The following is a 21778-nucleotide window of genomic DNA, read 5'->3' on the forward strand; positions in this document are numbered from 1 at the left end:
TAAGTAGCTTACCCTTCCTTAGTAGAAGTCTCATTACTTATCAAATGGCAAGGTTTATTCGCCCATTAACATTGATGGGCTCTTCATGCATAATTCCATGTAGTATTTACGGGAGTTGTTAGGATAATCCCCCACACCAGTAGTGAGAATAGCAGACTTTAAAACGTGCCATACTACAAATTTACATGTGCATTTAAAATGTAGTATTTCCCCTAGTTTATCAGGTTCTACTACCTATTTTTAGGCAAAAGGTCTTGTGACTGAAGGGGGTGAATAAGATAAAGGTAAGAAATATTAGAAATATCTGTGTGAATGGGCTTTCAAAGCAACATTTCCCCGTTAAAATGTTGTAGGACTCAAGACAAGCAGCAAGTTGTTTGTGCAATCTGAACACTGCTTCACCCTTATATCTGCTTTTCTGGGAGGGGTTAAAGATCAAAACAGGATGTTTTCTGTGTGAATTTAAAGAATGTTTGGTGGTTGCTAACTGCACCTGTGTTTAAGCTCAGAATTGGTCTATTTGGGGTTGGAAATCGAATTGGAATGGAAGGGCAAGTAGCTAAGTATAATCATCAAAAGCAACAGGATGGGTTAAGGAGAGCAAATGACAGTGTGTTGACCCTAATGACCCAGATCACATGGGAAAAGCGTCAGCAGGCACATTACTCTCACGTTTTTTTCTAGCAGGAAGTCAATAACCATGAGCTAAATAGTGTCAAATGAAATGTCTGAATCTGATTTATATTTTTAAGTCAGTTTTTGTCACTTTTATAAAAATGCTAATAGGTCTGAGGATTTAGCTCAGTGGTGCTGCCACCTGCCTCGCAAGTACCAGGACTCGAGTTCAATCCCTGGTACCAGAAAAAAAAAGGGGGTATATAAAAAATGCTAATAGTAATATCATAAAGCTTGAGTTTGATTCGATTCTGGAGAGGATAATAATTTTTCTATCCAGAATAACTTTTTCCTCCCAATACTGGCAAAATTTCCTGAGTGTAAGCTAGATAGGAAGGTAATAAGAAAGAAACTCTTGGAGAAGCAGGCTGATAAGAATGAAGATAGGCAGCAGCATCCAGTAATTGCCCTACTGGTCAAGACCTTGTCAAAACTTGTAACAGTAAGCAAGAGAAGGTTTAAAAATAACATTTATGGTCAGAGCAAGGGCTGTCAGCTCTGTGAGAAGCAAGGGCAGCAAAATCTGGAGAGATGTCTCTATCTGGAAAGGACAGTGCGAGAGAGAGAGAGAGAGAGAGAGAGAGAGAGAGAGAGAGAGTTAGCTTGAGTTCTTACAGAACACTGTCAGCACACACTGGAAGCCAATGCAAAGTATCACTAATTACAGGGAAGACAGACTGCAAAGCCTGGTGTATGCAGAGACCATAGCACAGGATGTATTCCTTTTTTTTTTTTTTTTATTGACAGTCTTTATCCCCCCCCTTAAGTTTATTGGTACATTTAAAGCAAACATTACAGTTACATGTATCATTGGGATCTTGTATCTTTATATGATGTCTTGGTCCTTATTTTAGGATGTATTCTTACCTGTGTAAAAAATGTACATGTTGTTGTGCTCTGGGGTAAGATCGAGCAAACTTGAGAAAGTCACCTCATGTTTTAGGCCAGCCAAACATTTGGAATCCACTTTGTAACACTTCTACACCTGCAAAAGCAGAACCTTACTTCTAAATATCAGAAATTTTACACACATATGTGTTTTCTAATAGAGATAAACAATGTTTTGTGTGTATCTATATCTATCTATATTTTGCTGTAGCTCAGGGAAATAGAAATGAATAATAATCTTCCTTCATAATATAACAACTTGGACAGGTTGTTGACATAGTTATTAAAATGTAATAATGTGTGTGAAGATTTCTTCAGCACAAATATGTCTAATTTTTTAAAAATTTCTCTTCTGTTTCCTCATGTCTCTGATAGCCCTACATTAATATTTTCATAATTCATGAAATTCCTAACACCTATTTATGTCATTCTATCATGAGATCATAATCTAAAAGTAATTAACACAATTCTTATTGTATTATTAATATATGATAAATAAATTTTAGATAAAATGTGACATCTTAAAATTTAAAAAACACATACCCCTTCATCTGCTTCAAAACAGATGTTGAAAAATATAAAAATAAAAATAAACACCTAAACAAATTTCTTCTAACAAACGGAATGTTATTCAATTTTTCTGTATTTAATCTCCATAATAGATGCAGTTACAGACATCTAGCCTCACATCCATCTCTAACAGCATATTAATACATATTACGTATATATTTACATATTTACTATGTAATTATATATACATTTACATATTATAATATGTTGTTTAAATTATAAAATATTCTACAATCTTTGATCATAAGTACAACCCAATATTATAATGTTGTTTAAATTATAAAATATTCTACAATCTTTGATTATAAGTACAACCCCATTAGGTAGGCAGGAAAAGCATTACCACTTCTAAATTTTACAGTAAGGAAATAGAGGCTGAAGAAGTTAAGTGATTTGCTCGAGAGTAAAAAGTGAGTCTGTGGAAAGAATATAATAATTAATATCTCAAAATTTCCTGCTATCTAAATATGAGTGTTATTCTTCCACTAATGATGAAACCTGTGGTCTAAAACTGGAATATTTATATTAAATACATTTAATCATCTTGAGAAGATAATATATTCATTTAACATTATTATTTGCATATATTACTTGATTTTTTTTGTAAAGAGGGTATTATTTCTAATTTGTTGTTAAAGAAACTGAGATACGGGGGAGGGAAATTTTTTTATTTGAGACAGGGTCTCACTATGTAGTCGAGACTGATCTGGAACTCATTGTGTAGCCCAGGTTGGTCTCGAACTCATAGAGATCCTTCTGTCTCAGCCTCCTGAGGCTGGGATTACAGGTTTGCACCACCATACCCAGCTGGGGAAATTTAGTGTTTTGTCAAGATCTTAAAATTACAGCACATAGCATACAGTATTTACAGTATTTACCGGGTTTTAGTAGAATAAAAGCAAGCAAGAAAGACATGCCACATTGGTATAAATAAACTAATTAGCAATATTAAGCTACTGTTAATGGGATTAATAATATGTTCTTCACATCCTCAGATCTGTCATCTCTAGCAATTCTTTTTATTCTTTACATTTATTATCTCTGAACTGACAGTGGCTGCTGCACTTCCAAGCATTATAACAATATTTGAAAGTAAGAAATGGAAAAGGATATTGGTAAAAGAGGCTAGCAAAAGAGGTAAAGATCAGAGCTGTCTTCTTTTAGTCAGGGAGAAAATATATATTTCCTAGGAAAGCTACTGCTTCAAGGATGATGTGAAAGATGACTGTCTTAGTCTCTCTGCGCTGCCGTAGCATAGTTTCTCATAATAGGTAATTGATGAACAGAGATGGAGATGTATTTTCTCATAGTTCTGAAAGTGGGTGAGATCCAGCAAAGCAACCAATGAACATGTAGCCTCTGCACATTAAATGCTGTTTCCTCCATCAGAAGGAAATGCTGCTTCTTTAGGGGCAGAAGTAGAAAGGCAAAGAGAGTTGAGCTACCTACTTAAGTCTTTGAATCAGGGCATTACTCTGTTCCTGGGGGAGGTCCCTCATTACCCAAACACTTACTATTAATCCCCATCTCCTAGCCCTGTTGCACTGAAGACGACATTGATTACACATAAGTTTTAAGGAACGTATTCAGACCACAGCATTAAAAGTACTAACAAACACACATACATACACACACACACACACACACACACACACACACACACACACACACAAAAGGAACTGGATATGGTGTCTGGTGCCTGAGGGGGTTTTTATTTTTATTTTTTTCAAAACTGGGGTCTAGCTATGTTGCCCAGGCTCATTTTATTTATTTTTTCGGTACTGGGGATTGAACACTGGTCCTTGTGCTTGTGAGGCAGGTGATGGAACCACTGAGTTCAATCCCTGGCCCATCCCAGGATTACTTTAAACTCACAATCGTCCTGCCTCTCAACCTCCTTCCTAAACAGCTGGGATTACAGACTCTTCATGACACCCGACTCATTCTCCTTTTCTTATTCTTGTCTCATTCCTCACATTTGGTGTGAGTGACTTCAAGAGCATGTCTTGGCTATTTTAAATATTTAATTTCTCCATGCTGCCTTCCACCTCATTGGCTAAGACTCCTCTATTTGACAAATTCCAGGAACCATCATACAGAGACTCACTCCATCTGGACTATGCAGGACGCCAAGTCCTTATGTCTTCCTCACTGACACTCCACAGAGCCCTTGGAGGCTCTCATCAAAAGGAAACCTCCACAGCACGCAACGTGGATCCTTACAGAAGAGGCCTAATGGGATGGTGGATGAGAAGCCCCTGAGCTCCTTAGGAGAGTCAAATGTGGCCAGCATCTACTCTAAGTAAATGGACCTAGTATGATGCAACACAAGCGTCACAGGCACACCGGAGAGCAAAGCTCCTGTTCTGCCGTCATCAGGGTGTCCTCACGCCCCAGAACAGAAGACCCAGTCATAATGTCTTCCCACTGGAGTGAACCCACTCCCCAGATTGAACTCATTCTGAGAGCCAGTCTGTCAGTCATGGTTCGGGTAGACTATAAATATCTCTGTATCACCACACTGCGGATCAGTGACTTGAATAAGAGTGATAGAGAAAAGAGGCTAGTGATAGTCATAGCAGACACAGCAGACTATATAAAATGGGGTATTTTCAGAATAATAAGCAATGGATATTTGCCAACATACTTGGAAGTGAAAGAGGCCTCCTTGATTTCATTATTCAATTAACGATTATTTACTGCCTTTTATTCTCCAGGCATTGCTTCTCAATTTAATTAATGTAATCCTTGCACTTGAAATAATCATTGCACTTAGCCTGGCAGGTAAGATATATAATACATAAAAAATACTCATTCTGTCTCCTTTGTTGCTGAGACCTGAGAAGTGATATTTGGGTAGAGTAATAGAAAGCTGAGAATATGGAGCCTTCCCTCCCAGTGGAAGCAGCCTGCTCTCCTAAGTCTCCAAAACTATAGCTTCTCCTCACTGGAGGACCCTGTAGTGACCTCTCTTGTGGAAATTTTCTTGCAAGTGGATACTTACTCTTCTTACGAGGACCTAGTCCAAACCATTTTCCCACTAGACCCGTAATAAGTATTTCAAGTGAGGGTGCTTCCGGGTGGTAAGCTTGAGGACTTAGCTATAAAGAAATAGCCTATTTACCAAGAGAATTGCAAGATTTTTTTCATTTGTATTAATTTACTTTATTAATTAGTATTGGTATTAGCCCAGAAAGTTTGTGGGACCAGATTCTAAGAGAATTTGATATGACAGCACAATATTTATTGATCAAATTTATTCATATGTGCACATTTATCAGAGCTTCTAAATTTAATGCATTGATCTATGTATATGGTAGTGACAGTTCTCCTGACTGGTTGAGTAAAGCTTGGATTTATCAGTGAGGTAAATTTAATGAGGTCGAGATGTCAGAACATTCCTGGCATGGGACAGGTACAGAAAAGAATCTGAAAGTCTAAGGAGATCTCAGTGGAGGAGTGGGTATATTATGCCAAATCAGCCCTACATACACAGGAACACACACAAGCACGAGTGTGCACATGCACAGACACAAGTGTACACGCACACAATTTTGAGAGGGCCCAGAGTATACTCTTTTTGTTAAAACATTGAAACATATATTAATGAAAGAAACTAAGCACTTTTTGTTTTCCGTACTGGGGCTCAAACTCAGGCAGAACCTTGCATTTGCCAGGCAGCCTCTGTACCGCTGAGCTAAATCCCTGGCCCAGAACCTAAGCATTTCTACAACAGGCCCTGCTCTCTACCCTCTGTAACTGTGGTGAGATGGTGAGGATTCAGCTAAGAGTAACTCCACTAGTGATAGAGACTCTCTGACAAACAGAGAACAAGTCTTTATCCACACACAAGCTAAGTGTACCAGGATAAATGATGTTCTTCACATTTTAAGATGTAAGATTATTGATGGACGCTAACTCACGAGGGAGCCCTAAAAATAAAGTCGATGAAGAATCTACTAAACTGTGGATCTGTAAAACAGGACTAGTTATCAAAGATCCAAATGAGTAAATACTTCTGAATAACAATATGAACCTCTAAACAGAGCAATGAGAGGGAAGGCCATATATTATATTGAGAAGATAACTGAATTTGTGATAAAGAGTCCTAAATTTTAATGTCAGTTCTGCCACCGAAGCAATATTCCATTGCACAAATCACTTAGCATTTTGTGCCTCAGAATCTGATTTATAAATGGGAGGTTGAGAGTTTAACTAGATGCTACCACTGTAAATTTTTTTGCCTTGTGTCTCTGTGTGAAATTAATTTCTTTTTATTCCTAAACTCATATATTCAGTTGCTCCTTTTTTTTTTTTTTTTTCTGAGACAAGCTCTCGCTGCATAGTTTAATTTAGGCTGGCTCTGAACTCATTATGTAGCCCAGGCTGGCCTCAAAATGGTGGTGTTCTTCCTGCCTCAGCCTCCCAGGTGCTGAGATTACAGGTAAGCACCACCATGCATGGCCAGTTACTCTTTCTTAAAGGGCAACTGACTATTTAACAGTTATTTGGGTTTGGGTTTTTTTGTAAGGTCATTTGATAGCAATAAGCCTTTCTCCAGCTCTGTGACTGATAGGCATACTTAGGACAATTTATATTTGCTCTTACCATCTTAATCCAGGTAGGTGGACATCTATTGTAGTCACTCAATGTAAATCTCACCACAATCCCTACAACATCGTTTGGCTGACTTCATGAGCACAAAATTTGCTTTGTGGACAACTCAGGGTCACCACAACTGTCCTTCCTCCACTAGTTTCTCTCTTCAGTTCTCCTTCAAACTGCAGTGACCTGTGTTTGCTCTGACTAGAATTTCCATTCAGTGTTTAAATCTTTGTTCCTAACATTGTAACAGCATGTTCTACTAGCACTGTGCAGGTTGGTATTATAATAATTTACAATTTTGTCCTCCTTTCAAATGATGTATGGAGGATTTCCTGAATGAACAGTGACTGTAATTGCGGAGGATATTGAGCTTTATCAACCAATTACTGAGCACAGATGATTGCTTTCAAGTATTCCTCGCAGCATACTTGAAATAAAAAGCAACTGGCCCAGTTATGTCAGTGAATTTCATTGCTTCCACCCATGGGCTGGAGGGGGAGAGAAGGCAAAATGCCTTTGCACCAGAGAAGATAAATTCAGCAAACACCGACTTTGCTTTTCAATTCTTGTTCCCTATGACCAGCATTTTCACAGGCCCTCCAGGGCTGGCGTTTTCTGCTCTTTTATAATCCATTTCTTTAATGGCAATGTCAGGCAAAGGTCTTAGTAAGGAAGCCTTTGGTGTGTGGTTTTTAAAGGGATAAAAACAAAATAGTTTTCAGAGAAAGAAAACCTAATCTCCCCATTTCTATCTATTTTTGTTCTCGGTTCTGTTTCCTTCTCTTGATTCCTGTTGTGAGAATAATTTGGATGTTTCCCTTCTTTATTATCAGTTTTTGCTAGCTGAATAATTCTTCATGTTTGTCATAGAGCTTTTCTTTGTACTTTTGATGTAGCTAAATCATTCATCTATAGTCTGGTTGTGACTACTATAAGCCTAGTGACTGAAATCAGTAGATCTTGCATTCTATTACCGGCTAGTCATGCATCATGCCCAGTCAGTTTATCATCTTAGAGCATCCTGGGAAATAGGAAACTAAAGGATACCATGCCAGTGTTAGATGAATGAGGCAGTATATGCTTAACCCAAATCTGAAGACTGAATATTGTAAGCAAAACATTCCCATATTGGATGCTCAGATATCTACAGGAGAATCTAAAATTCAAGAATAATGTATCCAGCAGAAGCTCTGCAAAATGATGCTGTGTTTGGAAGGTTTTGCAGGTAAAAAATCTCAAGAAGTATGAGACAAGAATAATGTATCCAGCAGAAGCTCTGCAAAATGATGCTGTGTTTGGAAGGTTTTGCAGGTATTTGTGATGAAGGTGAAATTCTCAAGAGTTATGATGAAGCTTTAGCAACTGAGCCTTAGTAAACTATCTCCTGAGCAAGATAGAAACTCTTAGTATCGTTTTTCCAAAGAAAATGTTTTCCCTTCTTTCTCTAGGTATCCCAACTCTGTTATATAACTTCATAAAGTACTTAAAGAATATAAACTTTAAAGATAATCAAATCACAGCCTTACCAGCAGCTCTCTTGGTCTAGCCCTAGTTTTTAAGACATCTGTAGCCTTATTCATTGATTCAAGTAAATTCTCCATTTTAACACCAAATTCAGCAAGAACTGTTATTTTTAAAGAATAAAGTAAGGTAATAAATACAGATCTGACATGGAAGCTTTTAAAATGTATATGACTGTATGCATAAACACACACTTGAATGTTTTAGCAATGGAAGATCTCCTCCACTCTCTTTGAAGTTAGGCTCCTTGAAACAGATGTTCTTGCAACTTTTCTTCCTATTTTCCGCTGGCCAACTCATGTGAGAGCCTTCTTTTCCATCAATCCTTGGAAATTCTTCTGAAAAGAGTTATCAGTCATTTCTAAGTTGCCACATGTAAAGGAAGTTTTTCTGATTTTGGTATATAGCCCCCTTAGCAATTGATTAAAGGTTATCTATACTAAAAATCATAGATAAATTCATAAACACAAGCAATATTAATAGGCTTATTCAAGAATCTACTATTGTCAATCAAATAAACTTTGCCAGAGTTGGACAACTAGGTCTATCTTCTTTTTATCAAGACAGACTCTTCACCTTAACTTCAGGCTATCAACATCAGTAACCAACATCTTACCTTAGATACAACAGAAAGAGTCATTCCTCCTGAGATCCATAAAATAATCAATTCCAAATCTGGCATTATACATTCAAACAGCATTTACATCTCCTTCTGTATATAGAAATATTACCATCCTAAAACCAATTTTCTTTCCTAACCCCTTACATAGGCTTAAATATATGTGCTAGATAGAATTAACACATGTATTTCTTAAGGGTAATAGCATACACAATATATGTATTTGCTTCTTAACAATAGTCCTGAGTTTCCGTATAGCATAGGCTAACAGCACAACACTTTTTTGTCTTTTACACAAGGTATCCTTTGCTACTCTAGGTAGCTGCATTTTTGTAACCACTGTTTCCTTTTAATCCATTCTTCTTCATTCCTATGAACCACTTCTTTATCTCTGTCACTGTAGACCTCCCTCTAGGAGGCCCCACACCTCCACACCTGGCTGAGGCCCACTAATCTACTTCTCAATTTTGTTTTATTCTGCCCTCTCTTATAGAGATTATTGATTCTTCAAAAAATTAGTCCGTTTCTTCTTTTTTCCCCACATATTTGTTGGGCAGAGCCTGTTATAGAAATGCTTAGGTTCTGGGTCCAGACTTCTGTTCCATCCCAAAGAGACTGCAGCAAGGTCAAAATGGGAACCATGTTATATATATTTGTGTCAGCACATGATCTGGCAGGTAGGTGACACTTAAAATCTTTTTAAGTAACTAAATTATTTTGTCAATTTCAGGCAACAGTATACTAAGTAAGCAATAACATCACATTGAGACACTAGAACCCACTGAGCTAAAAAGCCCAACTGAAAAACAAAGTAAAAAGCACTAATTCCTTAAAATTTGGCAGGAATCAGAAATTTCATCTATTTTTCACGGCTTGAAATAAACTGAGAGCCTGCTTCTGATATTTGATCAGTGGCAAATATGACTCTTTGCTGGGAGAAGCCTAAGAACCCCCAAGAGCCATTTTTGAACATATTTCTGTAGCCTGGCTCACCACACTGGTAACAAATGGACCACACAGCTCCAGTAACTCAACTATAGGTTGGCCATTTGAGCAATCATGAACCAATAATCAAAATGCATAGGGAGAGAGTCTCCATTGACGTTCTTTGTGGCATGAGGAGTGAGGCCAAAGCTAATGAGAAGAGCTGATTCCTGAGCTGCTCAACTCAGAGTGCTCGCGTAGGGCAGACAAGGGGAAAGTGAGCTTATTTCCTAACACAGCTAAATCTTACCTTTATGGGTATAAACCAAAGAGGAATGGAAAATAAATACCATGTACTTTTGCATTTTTATAATAAGTTTGAAACTGAACACTAGGAAACCTTGTCAGCCCCTGCTAAGCTGATTCCAATTAAGGCTTCTGGCAGTGTTCCAGCTGTTTTACTCCTCAAATAGCACAGAGCATAACAAGGTTTATGAAGCATTCAAAAGTCAAATACCCTATTAACATAAACATGCAATGAAATCAACTCTTTTACTAATTTTCGGCTTGCTTTCTTTTTTGCATTTATTTGGAATGGGACAACAGAAGACGAAGTCTGTTGCTTTGTTCACTTGCTAGAAGGCAAAGCAAGACTTCCTCTTTGAGCAACAGTGGACTAAGCCCGGGCCCTCCCTCACCAGGGCATTTTCATTTTGTAATGGGTTCCTTCTAATACTAATTTTGGTATTGAGGACTTGAGCTTTTACTTTCTGTTACAATTTCGAATTTAAAAACAGGAGTCATCACATGAATTGTTTTGATTCATGTGCCCCTCCTGATCTGCTTGGAAATGGATTTCTTAACTCTGACTGCCACCGCCAAGATTTACTGTAAGAAAAGGTCATTCCCCTGGCCGTGGAAGTCAAATAAACTCCAAATTGAAGGATATAAGCAGGTAAAGTGCTTAAAGTGAAAGAGACGCAAGCAAAAAGTTGATGCAATAAATTTTTGTAGAAGTTGAGTTTAAGAAATAAGGAGGAAGACTACTTTGTCAAAGCCAGAACCTTTGTTGACAATCCTGTGGAACAAGGTAGGTCTCCTCTGGATAGTATCCCAGATACATCTTTCTCTTAGCATACAATTCAGTAAGTTTAGAAGATAAACATTTATGCGGCATGTTTGCCTTCAAAGACTTACAGAATGGTTCTCCTCACAGAATGTGAAAATGGCTTTAATAATGAAAACAAAAGGTACATATCAGTGCATATATGTGTGTGGATATAAAATGAACAGGAATAAATATATGCTACTGTTCAATACACAATATGGATGAATATAAACATCAAAATACTATGATTAAATATTAATTCATTTGCTTAAAAATGGAAGCACAATTCTGGATTTTTAAGTCATTGTTGTAATATCTACATTAAAATATAAACTTATTTTATAAAAATAATCTAAATAGGGGCTGGGCATTTAGCTCAGTGGTTCGGTGGCCTGCCTTGCAAGTGCAAGGACCCGAGTTCGATCCCTGGTACCAAAAAAAAAATAATAATAATCTAAATAAAGATCTTGTGTATCTTCAAATAAACACACAAGAATAGCTGATACAATGTTGCTTAATCATTTGGTATACTTATTGAAATATAAATAAAATGAAGTGATTTAAAGTTCTTATTTTCCCCAATGTTTCTATACAGAAATTTGTTATACTTTGTTTTATAAAACCTAATTATACATCCCAGTGAAATTTAAATTCTAGTGTCACGTAACTAATTTACTAAATCAATGTTCTTAATTCCTTCTCTATTCTAGAAACGTTCCTGGGTGTAAGGATTTAATAGGATCTCAAGAAACACATAGCCTGGAAGGCAGGTGGCACAAATCATTTCTTAATGTGACAAATGCAAGAGTAAGGCTATATACAAGGTACATGAAAGACAAAGAAGAGGAGTTCTCAGGAAAGCATCAGAGCTTCTTGGTTAGATGGAAAGACTGCGTTATATAGTCCAGTCCCTTCAGAATTCTCACTTACTGGTTGAATGACCTTGGTTAAGTTTCTTATCCCTTTAGTACCTGAGTTCCCCAGTTGATAAATGAGTGTGACAACATTTACCTTATTAAATACCTTGAGGGTTCAAGTACTTAGTGTACATAAAGTACTGTAACAATAGTAATCAATAAACACTAGTAATTATTATGTCTTGTAAAAGTCCAGTTTTCTTTACTATGAAATACTTGAGCCTGGCTACTTTATTTAAATTAATTAATTTTATTGGTACATTTACGGAATACAAAGTAATGACATTCATCATTGGAAACTGAGCCTGGCTACTTTTGAGGGAGAGGTTTATTTGGTTCTCAATTTTGGAGACTGACCAAACAGTATCATTGTGCCTGCTCTGGCAAGGAATGTTTTACAAAGACTTAGATAAAAGATCACATCTCCACACAGGAAGTGAGAAAGCAATTCAGTGAATGGGCTTGTTCTTATAGCAACTAGATCTCCAGAGAGTTCAGAGGTTCCTCAAGGGCTTCCTCAACCCCTTCCCAGAACAGCTCTGTCAGTTCCCTAAGGATCTCCTACTAGACTTTATTGCTTAAAAGTCCCACCACCTGTGCATGTCACCACACTGGAAACTAAGCTCCCAAAACAAGAATCATGGAGAGACTCACCCAGACCATATGTCAATTACTGATGAAATAATAGTAGGTCTTCACCGAGATGGCCGTGATTATATTAAGTCTTGAAGAAGGAGCTGGAGTCATCACATAGACAAGAAAAAAGGATCGTGGAATAAGAAGAAAAGATAATGGTCAGCAAAGCAATTGTGACACATTTGGAGAATGTAAAATAATCAAAATTTATATAACATTGCAGGCAATTGTTAGGCACAGATTGCAACCCATATATATTGAAGCATATGAAATTGTTCAATATGTTGAAAGACCGAAATTTTTCCACACCTCTAAGAGCAAAACAACATCATGAGAAAACCTCTGACACTGTTTTTATAATGAAATATATCCTTGGATCACGTGTACTGATTGAGTTCAAACTAAATACATTTTCTAATCATTTTTAAGAACTCTAACATATGGTTTGAATAACACAACATTTATTTTAACTCTTTGAAAGATAAAGTGTTTGCCTAGCACATTGACTTCCTTTACATATTTTAAGCAGTTAAAAAAGTCTATAAAGAATTCTACAAAGGACACCCATGTACCCACTCCTTCCCATTTTGAGAAACCGCATTTAATAAATGACATCTTACACTGAGGATTGTACATTCACTCTTATTCCCAGTCCAATCTTTCCCCACCAGACCTGTACAGTGAAGGGTTAATTAGCAGGAATGGATGCTGAAACCCTGCACACTCTCAAAAGGGGCCTGCCTTTAGGTCTGAATTTTAGTAAGCTCTTGGGAGATGAGCTGTGAGCCCTTAGAATATTCTACTTGATAAGGATGTTTTCGGTGAGCTTTGAGCCCAGTAGTGCCAGTAAAATCGGATAGTATATGTTAAGAGTGTGATTTATGGTGAGGACATGCTTTTCATCTGTGTAGGGCTAGAATCTGAGTAACTCAGGTTATCGATGCAGGTACTCAGACTCTACTCGGGATGAAATAAAATTCCTTGGTTAGCAACTATTTTACACAATCTGTCACATATCATTGTTAGGAAAATTAAGTGCATTCCTGTGACTCCACTGGAAGAAGACTCCTGGAAGCTTCTGGCTGATTTTCACAGGATTTCACCCCATGTACTTGTTCTCTTTGATGACTTTAATCTGTCCCCTTTTACATAATAAAGTATACAATCATAGAAGTTTTTCGGAGTTCTGAGTCCTTGTACCAAATCAAGACTGATAATGGTTTGTGAGTTCTCCAAAATAAACAACCTGAAAGTAGGAATTGATCTGGATAGAAACATAGCATAAGGATGCATATTTCAAATATGCAAATGAACATTATTCTTTATACATTAGTATACATTATGGTTTGTATCTAGATGTCCCCTAAGAATGTCATGCACATGATGGGGATTGGGAATGTGATTGGATTATAGAGGCAAAATAGCTGACTTGCTTGTAGGAGGCAGTATTAATCAAGAGACGGGTCGCTAATGGCATAAGCCCGATTTAGCTACCCCCAACCCACTCTTTCCTTCACTTGCCGCTTCCGGTCTCCCATGCCATAAGCAGCTCTCCTTCATCTCTCCTATGCCATCCTGCTTTGGAGCTAGGTGACTAGGGACTGGAACATAAGTCAAAATATATCTCTGCTTCCTTAAATTGTAAGTGTATACTATTTTGTTCCTGCACAGACAGAAGTAACTAAGATTTAATCAGCTTTCATTACTCAGAGTTATTCTGTGAGATTTAACTACAATGATGGGCAAAACTTGAGGGCATTCATTTTAACTTCTACATGTTTGATTTAATTATTATTTATCTTGTTGAGGGATGTCTGGGTTTTTTCCCACATTTAATTTTTGCAGTGATAAAGTAAGTATGTTCACTTAGACTACTTACACAATGTACAAGAATGTCTCTAGAACTATGCTTTGCCTACTTATGGTCTCCAAATAGCTTGTATAATTTCCTTTTTCACCAGCAGCATAAAAGAGCTCATTTAGACTGGTGCAACCACTATGGAAATCAATATGGAGATACCTCAAAGAGCTGGGACTAGAGGTTCCATTTGACCCAGGCATCCTTCTGCTGGGTATCTTTCCAAAAGAATTAAAAGAATCATATCACAGAGATAAATGTGCACCTATGTTTATAGTGGCACCATTTGTAATAGCTAAAACTTGGAAACAGCCCATTTGCCCATCAGTTGGAAGCTGGATAAAGAAGCTGTGGTTTTTCTATAAAATGGAATATATTACTCAGCCATAAAGAATGAGAAATTAGATTCATTCATAGGAAAATGGAGACATATTGAGGATATACTCCTAAGTGAAAGAAATAAGTCACACATGTGTAAATACCAAATAGTTTCTCTGGTGTGAATAAACTATAATAGTTCCTAAGATCCTAATTATATAATGGACAATGTGAAATAGGAAGAAAGGGGCTAAAGCTGTAGGGAAAGTGGGAAGGGTAGGGGAAAACTAATAAGGGAAAAGAAAAAAATATGAGAAAATGAAAAAATGGAAATGAAGTGTTTGTAAAGGAGGAGGGGAGGAGGGTTGAAGGGAGGGCAGGGAAAAGGGGAAAAAATGAAAACCAAGACCTCTCGTGTAAAGGTACAAGATCCCAATGATGAATGTAACTGTACTGTATACCTAAAATGTACCAATAAACTCAATAAAAAAGAGCTCATTTGTACTGTATTCTAACCAGTAGCGAGTGGTACAATCAAACAGGCTTTACTAAACTGACTGCTACGAAACGACATCTCACTGTGGTTTTAATTTGCATTTGTCCAGTAATAACTAGCACATTGAGCAACTTCTCATTTATTAATATTTTATAGGGTTTTATTTCTGTGAATCACCTGCTCCATTGTACATATTCTTTCCCTGTTTTTCTATTGAAGGATCTGTTAGCATTATTGCCAATGTTATAATTAGAAGAAATATCTATTTATTAAGAATTTTAGTCCTTGTTGTTTGTATGCAGCGAATATCTCAGCCTCCTATGGCACAATATCACAGACAGGGTAGCTTGAACAACAGCTCTTTATTTCTCGAGGTTGTGGAAACCAGAAAGTCCAAAACTGAGGTTCTAACAGATGTGTTTCTTACCTAGGCCCCTCTTCCTGTCCTGACATGACAACTTCTCAACTTGTCACTGTGTCCTTGCATGGGAGAGAAAGAGTGAGCTCTATTCTTTTCCTCTTTTTATAGGGACACTAATCCCATCACGGAGTTCCCACCTGCATGACCTCATCTAAGTCTAATGACTTTACAAAAGCCCTACGTTCACCTACTACCACATTGGAAGTTTGAGACTCAACATATGAATTTTGTAGAGCAGTACAACTGTCCTAGTTACTTTCCTGGCACTAGAAAATCCTTAGTAGGCTGGCTCCAAGGCAGAAAGGTCATGGTGGAAAAGGGCCCGGAAAAGTGGAGAACGACTGCTAATCACATGCCAGCCAGGGAGTAGAGAAAGAGGAGGGAAGGAGCCACGGACAAAAATACATTCTTCCAGGTCATTCCCCAAGCGACCTGCCTCTTTGACCAAGCTACACCTCCTAAAAGTACATTCTGCTGTGCATGAATCTGTGAATTAATCCACCAATAAGTATAGTATTCTATAATCCAATTCCCTTTCCAAAAGCCCCAGTTCTGAACATATGAGAATTTTGGAAGACACTCTGGACCTAACAATAAACAAACAAACAAAAAACAACCATTCAGTCCATGGCATAGTGAAAAGCATTTTCCCCTTCTTTGTGCATTTTGCCATTTGATATGCACACATTAGATATTTGTTTAACTTTAATCCTGCAAATTGTTTTACCCTTTGCTTTAAGGTTAATTCATGTCTTGTTGAAGATATCTACCATAACTCAAAGGTAGATCTTTTTCTCTATTCCTTCTAATTTAGAATGCTGAAGTTTTCACTTTGTAATTAGATGTCTAATAATAGTAGAATGAATTTCATGTTTAATGTGAAGTAGAGACAAATGTATTATTTTCTTATGCACAATAGGTTGTTCCACTGCAATTTATTACACAGTATGTTTTCTTTATAATTTCACACTTTGTAACTCCACCGTTTTTTATTTATCATAGAACTTTGGCTCATGCATATGTTTACACATATGTATTTATATGTGTACTAAAACTTTATGCAAAATACATTTCTTTTTTTTTCAGTACTGGGGATCAAATGTAGGACCTTGCACGTGCCAGGCACATGCAAGGCCACTAAGCTAAATCCCTAGCCCTTAAAAATATATTTTATATTCTAGGACCTATTAGAAAAATAATTTAAAGTCATTATACTGCAGTGTATGGCTAAAGGAAAAACTCATAAAGAATTTATAAAAATGTCAACTCTTTCTATAATGGACTCATATGAAAGACACTTAAATACACTGTTTCTTCATTTTTTAAAACTTTGTGGTAGTGGGTCTATATACTAAGAATAAATTGCATTTTATAAGTGTGCAAAGTGAAAGATGAATATGTCACAAAAAGTTCTTTCAGAACTACATGCTTCATAGTTTTATAAAATGAAGAACTATATGTGTTCCATTTACCTTTGTAGAACCTGTGTGTAGCACAATTCCTGGGACACAGAAGACGTGAGGGACTCCCCTATTGCTTATGCCCAAAGCAGGCTGTAAACAGTGCAGGTTGTAAAGAGTTAACCCCACAATTGGCTTGTTTTGAGAAGAGAGTTCAGCTGAAGCCTAGGTGCTGAGGTCAGAGAGACCTACCCAAATTCTGTTGCCAGAGTTAAAATATTCTTTAGTAAAAAAACAAGATTAATTATTAATCACAACCTAAATTTTGTCTCTTCTCTTCCTAATTCAAGAATGCTTTTTCTTTTCCTTTACAAACCTTACCTATATCAGTAATGTGTCCATAGCAACTACACATCCTCTCACACAGCCCCTTTACCTCAGTCTAATTATGATGTCACCAATAAATATTGACATCTCTGGGTGTTCAAGTCCTTCACTTCTTCGGCCCTGCTTGCAAAAGCATTGGTCATCTTGACTCACCATTTTTGTGCCACTTTAACTCTGTCTTTGAGTTTTTCTTTTGATCTTGAGTTGTAGCACTGAGCAGGAGATTGGAACCTGTTGCAGGGTCTCTGATAATCAGACACTCAGTGAATGTGTTTAATGAATAAATTAAAACATGATTCAGTAAATGTCCATTTTAAACCTTTGCCCATAATAAATTTGGTGCACAATCTGAAATGGATTCTCATAAAAACTAAGATAAGAATTAATTTAGACAGAAAACCTTTCGCTCTTCAGGTGACTGTTTCCGTTTTTGGATTAGCCTTACCCCCTTTATTCTGTGTCTCTCATTCCTGTTCATATTTTGATTCCTGATGCAACAATACTCCATCTCCTCACCTCCTTCCTTAACTGGTCACTCGTCATCTGTATCAGATCCTGAAAAGGGCAAACATGTTCACATCTTCACTGCTCTATCACAATTTCATATGTAAGTCTCAAATTCAAATTGTTTCCTAATTCTTTGATATAGATGACCATGAACACAACTTGGTCCTCCTCCAAGGTCTAAAGCACTACTCTGAATACTCTGAAGCCTGATTTCTTTCATGAGACCCAGGGCCACAGAGGTACTGTTCCCTTTCAGGACCCAGTGGAGACGTGCTTCAATTTCCATATCAATTATTAGTTGTATGCTGACATCAACAGTATTCCCTGGAACAACTGAGAGTTGGAAGCAAAGTTGAAATTTTTAAAATACTTCTCCTGTTGAGCCCTTTTGTGAAATTTCCTTTTTAGTTATGAAGCAGTGTAAGGCATAACACCATTTTATCTGAACATTTATTTTGACCAGATTGCAAATTTTCTGTTAATTGAGTCTTGAATTGGCCAATACACAATTGTAGATTTGCTCCATAGCTTCTGCACATGGAATTTATTACAGCATTTTTATCCACATCTGTTCATTTAGTTTGCTTAATCTAGGGTATTGTTTCCCTCATATGCAGGGGAGAGAGTGAATACTACATACAGAAAAAATAACTATTTGCCTTTTACTATATTCAGGTCATGCAAGAAAATATTAAGTAAACCATGCTCTTCTTTTTTGTTAGCATTTTATATACTCTCCACAATTTTATTTACACAAATACATATTAATTGACATAGCTAAGAAAATATTGACAAGCAAATACAAAAATGTTACCTATATAGTCATTCACTGAGAACAATATTTTTATATGCTTCTGTACAAATTGATAGTTTTAATTGATATTTCAGATTATCTCTTTTAGTTTCGAGTTGTCATATCATCTAAATATTTAGTCCACTAAATAAAATATTATTTGTAATAAAAGTTTGCATCCTGGACTAGCCAGGTATGGTGGCACATGCACTCAGGTCACTGAGGCAGGAGGATTCTTGTAATTCAAGACTAGCTTAGGTTACATAGTGAGTTTGAGGCCAGCCTAAACTACTTAGAGGCACTTTCTCAAAAAAGAGAGTGTGGGGTGGAGAGGGAGAGAGGGAGCAGGAGAGGGAGAGAAGAAAGAGCAGATCCACTTGGCTGAACAACTGACTCCCCGCCCCGCCGTTTTTCTGTTGTCTTCTTTTAAGGGCACATAGTGAGAACCATGTAACTCGTGTTATTTTCAAGATTAATAGACTCAGGGCACAAAAGATGCAACATTCCAAGCATGAAGAATTATTAACTAGCAACATTTTGAGAAATGTTCTTGCATTTCAAATGCTTCATTGCTTCATTGAATAGTGAGCACAGGGCCCCCACTGGAGGCAGTTGATGTGTTTGCACGTACTACCAATGTAAGCAATTATCCCCAAAGTGAACATCAAGGAATAAAAAATCTCACACACACACACACACACACACACACACACACACACACAATTCTCTTATGAAAAGAAAGAAGTGATTGCACTGAATTTGAAAAATGAGCTCTGTCCAAGAGTTGTTCTCCCAAATTAAGGCCACTCTGCAGAAAACGCAAATGTGTTGGATGATGAAATGAAGACTTAAAAACAAAAATAAGTGTGTCCGATGCTAATGGCAGTCAGTGTTCTAGTAGGACTACTATTAGAGGAAAAAATCAATATGCAAGGTATTATCCTAATAGAGGTGGTAAATCTCATTTAAGGAAATACTTAACAAATGCTTCTGAAATTAAATATTAAAATTTTGTTCTGAGGCAGATATGTGCATGATCCTAAGGAAGGGTCTTCAATTTTTAATCATAGCCTTAAAAAGGACAATAAAACTCCCAAATAGGATATATACCAAACATACATACATTTTCCTAATATTTGTACATAGTATACTTTCTTTGTAGAAAGTTGAGGACATTTTTTTCTGTTACTTGTATCACTCCCGCAGTCTGGAAAGAACCTGTTATTGACTTGGTTCCTTACTGTTAAATCAAGAACACAATGTAAACATGGAAAAACACCCACATTCAGGTATTTATATTCACATATTGAAAATCCTCTTAAATATATAAAAATTATAATAATCCTGTATTAGAAGCTGGATGATTATGTTACATCTTATCTCCTTTTCTGTTTTATCCAACGTATATCAGAAAGCAAAATGGATAAGCAGGAGATAAGACAATATTTTATTATATTTTTCTATATAGTAGAGAAATACTTCAAGAAGCAGCAATAAGATCTTTTCTCCCCAGTGTTTTGTGATGATGCTATTATTTTTTAGCAAGTAGAAACAAAAGACTCAAAGATGAAATAGCTTTAAGTCTTTTTTATTTATTGAATCAATGATCTCAGGAAAGTACCTTAAAGTTTTTAATCCTCAGAATCACTGTCTTCACAACAGGAAAATTTCAGCACCTAAAGGTGTCATATAAAAGGATAAAATGTGAACATATAAGCTAAAAATAAAATAAAATAAAATAAAGGAGTATTTGCAACTGCTAGTTAAAACTATTATGATCCACTTACTTGGCAAGTATTCATCAACTAGACTTTTCTCTTTAGAGTTACATGGTCTACTTTGATTCTATCTGAAATGAATCTAAAAAATAGTCATTAGGTAAGGCAGTAGACAGCATGGACTGAACTATGGTTCTGAGCAAGCCATAAATGATCACCTTGGTGAGTATAACATAAAGAGGCTGAATCAGTGGCAGATTAACCCCCAACTTCACACCTCTGTTCTTCAGAAAACCAAATTTGCCACACTAAATAAAATCTTCACAATGGTAATAGCCTGTTTTTTATTTCCCAGGCTATGTAATTTATTCTGCATAACTAGCAACTTTATCCCACTGGGGAAATTTATGAAAGAGCTCAGACCTTGATCTTCCCTGTTGAAGGGGACAAAGCTGATTAAGTCACAGCTGAGGCCCCAACGGGAATACACAAGGGTGCCCCTGCAGAAAACCCGATTCAGGGATTAACAGGACACAGCATTTGTGCCAAATGCTTTTAAATTTTAATGAAAAATAATACATATTGGATCCCTTTAAAATGTATTTTGGTGTGAAATCTTGGTCTGTCTTATTTTTCTTCTATTTTTTAAATTAATTTTTTTTTCCCATGGCTAGGCTGTCGTGGGTCACATCACACTTTAAGAAAATAAAAAAGCTTTGGTAGGCAGTATCCATAACAGATGTCATTTCAAACTGAGAACCCTAAAGAGATGCAAACTACACCCTTGGCAGCCAGAAATGAATACATCCTACATCCAACAAGACAAACATGTCCAAAGGGCTATTCTAACAGATTTCACTCTGCATTGTAAAGTGCTTGAGTGGATGTGGCAATAAAGAATAGATGTGTATTTCAACACTCTAGTAGTTCATTTCTGTCAATCAATAGCAGGAATTTACTTTGTGGATATTACCTAAAGGTGTTTTTGAATCACTGGACATTTGGAAGCCTAGTTTGAAACATGCATTTAATGGAAGAGGAATGTTTAAAAGCCTTCTAACCATTTGAAGCTGTTAATCAGAAAATAGCATTTCAGGGCAATATGGCAATGCCATTCTATTTGTTGGGGAGGGGTTTTGAAGCTTAGCAAGGATGAATGAGAAGTTCCACAAAACAGAACAGAAGTCAGGGTGTGCTAACATACCAACGTTGGGTATTTTGTGTTTTCTCAGTAATACTTAATAGTGAAGAAATAATGCTAGGAAGCAAGGTTGCTTCCAATTTTTAGAGAGATTCCAAATCAGTAACAAAAATTTCTGAAAAGAAAGGTTATTTGGTTAGAACTTAGTGGTAAGAGTTGAGAGGAGAAAAGAACAGAAATTGTCATAGAAAATTTACAGGACAGCCATGAGAAAAA

The sequence above is a fragment of the Fukomys damarensis genome, unplaced genomic scaffold, assembly GCF_012274545.1.
Source record: "Fukomys damarensis isolate Sample0158 unplaced genomic scaffold, DMR_v1.0_HiC HiC_scaffold_30, whole genome shotgun sequence".
Classification (NCBI taxonomy): domain Eukaryota; kingdom Metazoa; phylum Chordata; class Mammalia; order Rodentia; family Bathyergidae; genus Fukomys; species Fukomys damarensis.